This window comes from Cheilinus undulatus, linkage group 5 (assembly GCF_018320785.1).
Source record: "Cheilinus undulatus linkage group 5, ASM1832078v1, whole genome shotgun sequence".
NCBI classification, from domain to species: domain Eukaryota; kingdom Metazoa; phylum Chordata; class Actinopteri; order Labriformes; family Labridae; genus Cheilinus; species Cheilinus undulatus.
In genome coordinates, this window is record NC_054869.1 from 51,814,507 (window position 1) to 51,824,180 (window position 9,674).

Sequence of the window (9,674 nt, forward strand, 5' to 3'; positions counted from 1 at the left end):
AAAGCTGCAAAAATGTGATAAAAATAGTGAAAAGGGACTAAAATGGGCAAAAAGATGCAAAAATGAAGGAAAAGTGACTAAAACGGCTAAAAGCAGCAGAAAATTGGTGAATAGGCAAAAAATAGGCATTAAATGGCAAAAACTATGTGAACAGTAGCAACAATGGGTGAGAAGCGACATTAAACAGGAGTAACAGATGACAAAAATGGTCAGAAAGTGGCAAAAATGTGGTAAAATAATGGTGAAAAGTGACTGAAAGGGGCAAAAAGTGGCAAAATGGACTAAAAAATGATGTGAAGAGTGACTTATATTGTAAAAAGCGACAAAACTGCTGCAAAGAGTGAAAAAAAACATAAAAAGTGTCATTTAATGTCAAAAAGCAGCTTAAATTGGGTGAAAAATGACCAAAAAAATTGCCAAAAAGGGGAAAGAATTGCAAATAGCAAAAAGCAGGATGAAAGTGGCAAAAACTACAAAACTGGCAAGAAGAAGTGGCACAAATGGGCTTAAAGCAGCAAAAATGGTTTAAAAGTGTCAACAAAAGGAAAAAAAGGAGAATAATTAGAAATAAGGGTAATAAAAAAACTAAAAGAAAAAATAAAGGTTGACAATTAAAGCCTCCTGTATAAGAGTGGATACAAACTGGTTAATGTGACGTGATATGGATAATTCCTGAGGTGAAAGTTTTTTAACGTTCCCTGGGGAAAAATATTTGAAATGAAGACATAAAAGACCATCCCAATGAAGCCACACGCTGAGTTTTACTCATTTAGACTAATAACTGTTTGTGACAAGACTTGAACTGGATCAGGAATTTAGTCTAAAACTGTCTAAACCAGGCCTAGAATTTTGACTTCAAGTCCACAGAGACGAATGAAGCAGTAGAAAAATCAACAAACCTATTCATGTTTGAGGTTTTTTAGATCTCGGATATTTCCACAGATTTGATTGGTTCTCACTGAACCACTTTAAGCTGGTTTAAATGATCCTAAAGTTTGTTTTTATTGTTTTTTTCAAACCAAAGTAGTGACAGTCATTACGACTGTCTACTGTGTGTGATCCTCATGAGGAAGGATGTAAAATCCTCGTACCACTCCTCTTTACTGAGCCAGGAACTTTTAGCTGCATAAGACTGTAGTCTGGCTTTACACTGGCTCTAAAAGTCTACACACACCTGTTATATTGTTGTCATGTGAAGGTTCCCTACCTGGGGTCCGGGCACCCCTGGTGGGGGGGTGGGGGGGGGGAGGGGCTATAATGAACTTTAATTTATAGAGTCATGATTAAAATTATGATGTAAGAGAAAGTATTAGAGCCCGCTAAAAGGTCCAATAAAATAAAGAGGATCTGTACATTTCTTGGAAAAAGGTGACATTTAAAAGTACACTGTTGAGATGATAAATCCGTATTTTTTTCAAGAACCTGAACTCAGAATTTTCTAGTTCAAAAGTCCTAAATTATTTCATCATGCACTTTAAAATGTCAGAATTTAACATTCTAAACTAGTGAATTTACAAGGATCCAAACTGAAAACAGTGAATAGAAATGTCTCTTCAGAGTCTGGGGAATAATGATAATGTGATCATTCTTGGATCATTTCCTCACTGATCAATCCTACTAAGAAAAATCTCCTGATTAGATCAACTGTAGGACTTATGGCAGGAAAACAGCTTCCTCTGTTGTAATTTTCTTTTTCCACGGCTCTTTTGGATTTTAAAATGACAAAAAATTCTACCTTTTAGTTGACATAAATTTCCAGTTTTCTTTTTCTGGTAAATTTATGACTTGTTAAATTAGAAATGTTAGAGATTTTACTTAAAAATTGACTGAACCTTCTCATTTTGGTATTCTTATGGTGGCTCTTAATGCCGTTGTAATAATGGATAGTTTATATGCAGATATTTATGAAGAACTCATTTATGCAGGCCTGTTATGCTGGGATTTAGTCAATAAAACAATAAAAAATGTTTAATTTTTCAGAGATTGTCCTGGGGGGCTTTAGAGTGTTTAGAGTAGAGGGACCCCTAAAGAAAAAAGGTTAGGACCCACTGATGTAAAGGTCTATCATTTCAGAAATGTTCTGCCTTCTACCATTTTTGAAGCCAAATAACTGTTTGGAGAAATTTTCAGAAACCAGATGAACAAAATGAATCTATGTTGATGTGGTTTGTTGACATTTCATCCATTTACTCTGCCGTTAAAAGACACCCAATCAGAGCTTAGCTAGCGTCTCCTCTCAGTCTGAACCAGGGTCTGCTGCTGGAGCTGGAGAGGCTGATGTCAGACCAGGACACACTGAAGACTGAAGAGCAGGAGAAGGACGCTAAGCTGCAGAAACTCATGTGAGTAAAGGACTCATCCGTACGTTTATTTATGTGGAATGTGAGTTCATGTGGTTTTTGTCTGCAGGCTGCTGAATGAGCAGAGGGAGCAGACCAGAGAGGACCTGAGGACCTGGAGAGTCAGGGTACCAAAGTATCATTTATTTTGACAAGGCATTTGAAAATACGGAAATCAAGAAAACGGACAACTTCACTCGTTTTTCAATTTGTGTCCAGAATGGAAAAACAAGCGAAGTAGTCCGTTTTCTTGATTTCCGTACGTTCAAATGCCCTTTCAAAATAAATGATACTTTGGTACCCTGACCCTGAAGGAGGCCACGGTAAGTATTTCCTGTTTGTACAGTGGAGGAGATGAAGTCCCCATGAGGGGCTCAGTGATCATCCATGCATGCAAATAAAGACTCCATCCTGCAAAACTCCAGCTGTGTCTGTGTTTTTGTTGCATAACCCCCTACTTGCATCTCTGATGGATCCCCAGGGGGACACCGCACCGCGTCCCCCCTTCTCCATCAGGCATGCCTTGATCCAGGTACCGGCCACAGTGGGGTTTGAACCCCAGCATTCCCTGCAGAACTGGTCTAGTCCAGTCCTCTGTGCCACCGCCGCCATACCTTTCACACTACCATCTCTTCTCCTGGCGCATTTATCCTCTTTGTTCAGGATGTGGCTTTAAAATTCACTGAGACCAAGAAGGGATTTGAACCTGGAACCTCCAGACTCTGAGTCAGTCCACTATCTCTTTAGGCTACAGAGCCAGACATGCAGCAGAGCCTCAGAGGAGCTTTTCCTTCTTTATTTGGACTCAGATCTTGAAAATTTAAAGACACTGGTTATATTTGAAAGGCCAACTCCTGTCCAGGTCTCCTGAACTCTAGACTTGGACTTAGAAAATAGAGAAACCCATGGTAAGAATTGAACCTGTAAACTCCTGATTCACAGGCAGTTGGCTTTTCCACTAATCCACTAAGACACACACCTGTTCATGTTTCTCAGAGGATCTGATCTCTGCTTTTGGGGACTGGACTTAAAAATGCACCAAGAATCAAACCCACAACCTTTCAACACTATGGCAGTCCTCTTTACTCCTGAGTCAGCGATTTACACCAGCAGCTTTAAAAGTCCACAGAAGATTTGAACCAACAACCTCATGACTCCAGAGCAGTTAACTGTCCAACTGAGCTAACACACAGGCTGAACCTAGCCACAGTTTCTCTGAGACTTCACATCTGGAGTAGAACATCTCAATCCACATTCTTTGCTGCTGAAGACCATTTTCACATCTTGAGTTGCACATCTCTACGATTGACAATCTTTGCTGCTGGAGACCATTTTCACATTTTGTGTTGCACATCTCAATCTTGAAAACTTTAAGACATTGGTTAGATTTGAAAGGCCAGCTCCTGTCCAGGTCTCCTGAAGTCTATATTTGGACTTAGAAAATAGATGAACCCATGGTAAGAGGTGAACCTCTGAACTCCTGATATACAGTCAGTTGGCTTTTCCATTAATCCACTAAGACACACACCTGTTTGTGTTTTTCAGAGGATCTGATCTCTGCTTTTGGGGACTGGACTTAAAAATGCACCAAGAATAAAACCCACAACCTTCCCAGTCCATGACAGTCCTCTTTACTCCTGAGTCAGCGATTTACACCAGCAGCTTTAAAAGTCCACAGAAGATTTGAACCAACAACCTCATGACTCCAGAGCAGTTACCTGTCCAACTGAGCTAACACACAGGCTCAATGTAACTGCACTTTCTCTGAGATTTCAAATCTGGAAGGAACATCTCTATGATCCACAATCTTTGCTGCTGGAGACCATTTTCATACTAGAGTTGTACATCTCCATGAGTGATCATCTTTGCTGCTGAAGTCCATTTTCATACTAGAGTTGCACATCTCCACGAGTGATGGTCTTTGCTGCTAAAGACCATGTTCATACTTGAGTAGAACTTCTCCACCATCAACAATTTTTGCTGCTGGAGACATTTTCACATCTTCACTTGCACATCTCCATGAGTGATAATCTTTGCTGCTGAAGACCATTTTCATTCGAGAGTTGCACAACCCCATGAGTGATAATCTTTGCTGCTGAAGACCATTTTCATACTAGAGTAGAACATCGCTACGATCGACAATCTTTGCTGCTGGAGATCATATTGACATCTTGAGTTGCGCATCTCCATGAGTGATAATCTTTGCTGCTAAAGTCCATTTTCATACTAGAGTTGCACATCTCCACGAGTGATGGTCTTTGCTGCTGAAGACCATTTTCACATTTTGTGTTGCACATCTCAATCTTGAAAACTTAAAGACATTGGTTGGATTTGAAAGGTTAACTCCTGTCCAGGTCTCCCTGGCTGTGGCTCCCTCTTCTTCTTCAGCCTGCATCTCTTTCAATCTCTTCTGTTTCTTGTCCTGCATTCTCTCTTTGTTAGCTTTAACATACTTGAGGACTTGCTGTTTCTGGAGGGGAGATTTTTGCTGCTCTTTTCTCAGAGCCTCTTCTACCTCCAGCTTGATATTCTCCCCAAGCTATCTGTCCTTGTCCTCTGCACTCCTCTGTCGCTCTCGCTTCAGTTTAATCAGTGCCTCATCCTCCTCAGCCACATCAGTGACGATTAAGACAGAGTTGAATTTTCTGACAAGGTCTCTGGACAGATGAAACTGATACCTGGCTTTGTCAAGGAGCTGGTTGGCATCAGTATACTTCTGTTCCATCTCCTTAGCAGCAAGCGAGTTACAAAAGTCCTCTTCTTGGTTTTTTATGCCCTTGCATGGATTTCATGTTACAGGTGCAGAACCTGGATGAACCTAGTTTAAGATGATATGAATTGTAACAACAGCCTTCTCACTCATGGTGTCAAACATAAATGGAACAAAAATGACCACCATCAACATAAATCGTAATGTTCTGAACAAAAACCCCACGAACAACAAAAATCAATGAGGAATTTTTGCATTTTGGGAAAAAAAAAAAAAACGTTTATATACTTTTAAGTGAATGAATGGTCACTATGTGATGTGCCGTGGTCAGCTTCCTGTTGATCCTGTTTGTGCAAAAATGGAGAGAAAATACGCATTGGGCTTTAAAACCTAAGAAGCAAGAGAGCAGGAAACATTAAAAAGCGCCATGTGCTCCTCATACATCTTACTGCTCATGTAGCTCATCCTCAAACAACAGTAAGGATAAAAACGGGTGAAGACAACGGTAACTGTTCTAAATTACTGCTAGCACTGACTGTGGCTAACGGTGAGTTTAGCAGCTATGAAGCCGAGAAAGGCACACCAAGGGAGGAGGAATTCTACCACCAGCACCTGGGAGACCCATCTATGAGAAGTGATGAGGTGGAGGATTCCTGTCCACCAATTACCCCCATCCTCCAAGACTGTATGGCTGCAGCTTGGAGCCTCTCATCTCATACACTCTCGCCTTGTGCCTTCTCACCTGGTACAACTCTGAGCTTCCATTGTTTCAAAATATAAGCTTGAATGTCTTGTGTGTTTTTGACAAGCTCATGAGTAAAATATTTACAATATTCGAGATAAATACAGAATATAGACAGACTGAAAATCCATGCTGTATTCATTATTATATTTTTTTCATCATATTACAGAAATCCTGGGCGAAAAGTTGCTTTAAACATTGTATTGAATCGAATCCTGCTCGGAGTATTTCTGTCCACTGTTGTTACAGACTGTTGTATCAGTGGACATTGTTTATAGCTATCAGAGTTTTCATGATACAATAGATGGCAGTAACGCAACACTTTGGATGCCAACTGCCATTAAACCCGAGAGAAGAAGAAGAATAATGTTTTATCTCTCTGAGCATTACTCTGTAATTATTGTGCCTCAGCTCGCAGGCTCTGAGAATGCACTGTGGCTTATCTTGTGTATAAGTGATAGTGCACATACACACACACACACACCCCACAAGATAAGCAATTGCAGATGGAGCAATTATTCCTGTGAAGTGTAAGAAGAATATAGAGTATATATGTAAAATGAGTCTTAAAAGACACAATTAAATGAAATATTTATTGTTCAATGTTCAGTGAGAGATTTCTTCAATGTATAGCAAAAAGTTTTAGAGTGGATTATAACAAAAACTCGTGAACTTACCCACAAATCCATTTTTAAAAAAATTGTGAATTCGTGTTTTTGACCCCGTCAACTTGCTGTTGTACAAGCCCATGCATAAGACGAGAGTGCATGAGACGAGAGGGCTTGAGACGAGAGCTCCAGGCTGCAGCGATACCCGCCTCCCCCGTCAGCTGAACAGTTTCCTTTGTCTGAGGCTAATTAAGAGCTGTTGGTGTTTGTGCATGGAAGAGGTCAGACTGTCACACCTCGCTGTGTTGTGTCTAGTGAGGGGCATAAACACTGACAGGGACTAAGAGGTTAGCAGCTTAGCCATCATGATGGAGAGGAGGATGAACCGGGACATGTACAAGTTCAAAGTTAGTTAACTAGCTTGGATTATTAAGTTCAGTGGAGGATCGTGGACACACGTGGACTACAGTAAACACAGCAGACTGAGCGGGGACAACGACTCATGAGTGAACCATAATTACCCTTTATTATACCTTTGTTTTATATCTTCCTTTCTATCTTCGATTTCAAAACGCTGCTCAGAATGTCAGTTTCATGATTACATGTTTCAAACATGTTAGCCTGTATCTGTAACACTGCCTGCGCTGTTTTAGACCTAGGCTGAATTTACATAAATATTTCTTACAGACCACCGTGTCTATTTTGTTTTTAAAGACAAGTTTGGCGTCTTTATATTATTCTATGTGAGATAGCTGTGGTGCTGACCGGACAGCACACCTGGCCTGTTCACCTGTTCAGCACCTGTCAGTCAGCTGTCACTGTCTGCCTGTCAGCACACTGCACTGTCCACAGTGCTGAAGTCTTTTTATCTGAAATCTTTTTTCCTCTTGTTATCCTTCTGTTGTTGTTCATCAGTATGGAAGTAAATCAGTGCCAGTCCAGTGTTAAAAAAAATCCACTAAAAAAAATTCAGTATTAAAAAAAATCAATCTAAAAAAAAATTCAGTGTAAAAAAATTCAATCTCAAACAAAATTCAGTGTTAAGAAAATCAATCTGAAAAAAAATCAGTGTAAAACAATTGAATCTAAAAAGAAATTCAGTGTTAAAAATTAAATCTAAAAAAATTCAGTGTTAAAAAATTAAACGTCTCAAAAAAATGCAACAGCAAAAAATTCAACTTCAGCATCAAAAGAGACTGAGTAAACCAGGGAGAAGCAATCGATCCATGTCTCAATTGATCTATCGTCCAGCCAATCAGGTTACGCTCCCTCGGTCATGTGGCAGAGACCCTTGAAGCTTCATCAGCAATGTCAGCCAATGGAGGAGATTGTGCCTCGGTAAGTGTGTCTACTTTCTTGAGAGGGGTCCAGATGCAGACCTCCACTCTCATTTGGCTCCACTCTGAGATCCCCTCCACCGTCAGAAGGAAGTGACATCAGGATATGAAGTAAAAAAAAAAAAACAAAATAAAATCGAGAGCATTGCCAAGTCAGTTTCATGATAACAATTTTGAGTGCTAGTTATTTTTTATATGATGGTGATTAAAGTGATTCCAACAGTCCAAAGCTTATTGTCTTATGCTACGATATCTAAACATTCAAGACAATTTACCTTAGGCAGACATATTTTATCATGTGCAATTTGAGTTAATGTTTTATGCATTCTCTTATCATAAAAATAGTGCCGTAGCCAATGGGAGCACACGTTGATGAAGAGTTAGCATGTGGCAACAAAAAAAGGGGTTAATAGGGAGCCCACACGATCTCATCTAATAAAGAATCAAAGACAAAGCAGATTGATCAGAACGGCTCATTAGTAAGATAACACCCACATCCAGCTAACTAAACCAAGGATCTGGGGGAGTGTGGCCATATAGTGAGAATCAGAAGCACATGGGCAAAAACGTGACAGGCGCCGCTAGCGGACTGCTGCTGTTAGGCTAACAGTAGCAAATCTTTAAACCATTCAAACTCTGCAATTGTCCCCAAAAACAGCGATCAGAGGGCATAATCAGATGATCCCATGCTGTCAGAGCGCAACACAGCAGTGTGGGGCTAATAAGTTAGTTTGGAGAGAAAGTACAAATTGACGCTGCAGGATATTAATAGCGTGGCTATTCACGTGTATTAACATGGCGTCTGCAGCGTCAGAGAACGGAATTTAAAGCCAGCTGATGTTACAGCAGGAAGGATCAAACACATTCACTGTGGTCAGAATAACAGAGGGGACTGAATCTGAGGGTGGACATGAAAGGGAAACAATATGACCCAAGGAAAACACAGGAGATCCACGGGCAGGTAATAGCGGTCTCCACAGGTGTCATGGTGGCCGTTATTTGGACATAAAAGTTAAGTTGCGGTGTTGCGCTGTAACCAGGTGCACTAAAACATAGTCCGTAATGGTCCAGCTAATAATGGCCACTAACGGGGCACAGATCAGAGCAGGCACCATGGAGAAATGGAGCACTGAAGATTTGAAGACAGGGACAGCTGCCCGGCAAAAACTTAAATGCACAATATGCACGCCACTTCCGTACTACAATAGAGGAGATGGAGCTGGAGGTGGAGGAGCCTATCAGACAGCTCAGACCGCAAAGGAGGATTAGATTAACCTCACTTCTGTCCTACGATGGAGGTGGCTCCCACTTCATGTTGGAGGAGCCGTAAAGACGAATGAGAGTGGAGGTCTGCATCTGGACCCCTCTCAAGAAAGTAGACACACTTACCGAGGCACAGTCTCCTCCGTTGGCTGACATTGCTGATGAAGCTTTGAGGGTCTCTGTCACATGACCGAGGGAGCGTAACCTGATTGGCTTGACGTTAGATCAATTGAGACATGGATCGATTACTTTTCCCTGGTTTACTCCGTCTCTTTTGATGCTGAAGTTGAATTTTTTGCTGTTGCATTTTTTGACACCAAATTTTTTTTGAGATGTTGAATTTTTAAAAACTGAATTTTTTTAGATGTTGAATTTTTAAAAACTGATTTTTTTGAGACATTAAAATTTTTTACACTGAATTTGTTTTCGCATTTGAAAAAAATTCAGTGGCAAAAAAAAATTCAGTGCTAAATTGATGGATTTGTCAAATTCAAAATCCAATTTTGATGAAAAAAAAACAGTTTTAGAAATTCAAATTCAAACTCAGATGGCACTGATTTACTTCCATATATTTAATGGATAAGTGAAGTTTCGGTGCGAGAGAGGGAGGGGATTGGCAGGACTGAGTGAATGAGAGAAAATAAAGCAACAGGCGCTGTTCAGCCTGTTTCTTAG